At 45.6% G+C, this 1,838-nt stretch overlaps 1 pseudogene across 1 annotated transcript; it reads right to left on the reverse strand.

Annotated features, from left to right (window-relative positions):
• Positions 1 to 303: 303 nt before the first annotated feature.
• LOC149572622 (putative aquaporin PIP1-5 pseudogene) lies at positions 304 to 1,430 on the reverse strand (annotated as a pseudogene). Its single transcript, XR_016359939.1, has one exon. The product of XR_016359939.1 is annotated as a putative aquaporin PIP1-5 pseudogene (transcript).
• Positions 1,431 to 1,838: the final 408 nt, after the last annotated feature.

A 1,838-nucleotide genomic window follows, 5' to 3' on the forward strand; every position in this document is an offset into this window, starting at 1 on the left:
GAGGCAAAATTAGAAGTTGCATATGCTAATTCCATTTTGCAAATTTTGAAACAAACGCACAAATTTTCAAATCCGAATTTTGAAAAAGCCAATTCCTGTCATCTTCCACGAACCAAACGAACCCTTAGAAATTACAATCCAATTCTAATTCAATTCCTACAAACAAGTCATGTGCTCGCTATAGCGGTTAAATTTGACAGAGAAGTTCGTGAGATCGGACATTCGAAACATTTGGTCACAAAATTTCGAGGTTTCACAAGCAATATCCAGAAAAAAGTCATTACAAAATCGAACGCAACGACAAAGAAACAAATAAAACAGCTTTAATTACCGGCAGCAACAGATCGAGGTTACATCGGAGGAGAACCCCCAATCAAGCAACTTTATTACCAGGTACATACATAGTCCTTTCTCAGCAATTCCAACTGAGCATATCAATCTTAAACCAGTAACACAGATATAGCCATAACACACCATTAAAAAACATGGAAATAAAAGTTTTCTTAAGACCGGGACTTGAAGGGAATGGCGCGGATGATGAGGTGGTGGTAAATGGCGGCTAGGGCAGCGCCCAGAAATGGTCCAACCCAGAAAATCCAGTGATCATCCCACGCATGATCCTTGTCATAGATAATGGCAGCGCCCAGGCTCCTAGCGGGGTTAATGCCAGTCCCAGTTATAGGAATGGTGGCCAAATGCACCAAAAACACTGCAAACCCTATCGGCAGGGGCGCCAGGACGGGCACATGGGAGTCCCTGGCGCTACGCTTTGCATCGGTGGCAGAGAAGACGGTGTAAACCAGCACAAATGTACCCACAATCTCAGCCCCCAAGCCATCTCCCTTGGTGTACCCATTTGCCACCAGATTAGCCCCTCCTCCCCCAACATCATACATCCCCTTCTCAAACCCCTTCACCACCGCTGCCCCACAGATGGCCCCCATGCACTGGCACAGCATGTAGAAAAGTGCCCTTGGCAAGGACACTTTCCTCGCAAGGAACAGCCCAAATGTGACAGCAGGGTTAATGTGCCCTCCAGAGATGCCTGCCGTGCAGTAAACAAGAGCAAATATCATGCCCCCAAAGGCCCATGCGATGCCCTGAGTGCCCACAGACTGGCACATGTTGGGTGCTCTCTTGACCCCCATTACGGTGAGGATGGTGATGTAGAGGAAGAGGAATGTGGCCACAAACTCTGCTATGCCTGCCCTCCAGAAGGACCATGACCTCAGCTCCTCTGCCTCAAACAGGGGAGCAGGGGCTGCTTCTTTGTAGTCCTTCTCTTGGCTCTGTGCTGATGTGCCCAGTGCCTGCCTCTCTGAGTACTTGCTTGCCCCAACTCTCACATCCTCTTCTTCCCTTCCACCAGCCATTTTTTCTTCTCAAGCTATGCTCAGCTTATGCCAGAAAACCAAAACAGAGTGTGGTGGTGTAATAAATGAGGTGTATGAACGTGGGTTTATATAGGATTCAGGTAGAGTTCTTGGTGAGAAATGACAAGTTAAGCATGGCCCGCATGTTCCCTCTATTGACAAGGACAGAGCTAATCTGATCAACATTGGATCAGAACCACGTCTTAAGATTAGAAGCATGTCCCTTGTTTTTTTTGGCTTGTTTAGGTATCCAAGGATTCTTAGTAGTTTAATTTTTTTAAGGTTTGGTTTGAAGATAAGTTTCTTAACTCAATGAAACGGCTACTCTACTCCAGTTTTACAGTTGAGGGAACAGTATGTGTGCTTTAACGTGAAGGAACGAGTTACTTTCATATTAATCCTCTCTGGATTTAATCAGTTTCTGGTCTCTGATATGTATATATACCTAATTCCAGGTGACAGTAT

Source organism: Cupressus sempervirens, chromosome 2, assembly GCF_028749045.1.
Source record: "Cupressus sempervirens isolate cs-2001-9-10 chromosome 2, ASM2874904v1, whole genome shotgun sequence".
In the NCBI taxonomy this organism is placed as follows: domain Eukaryota; kingdom Viridiplantae; phylum Streptophyta; class Pinopsida; order Cupressales; family Cupressaceae; genus Cupressus; species Cupressus sempervirens.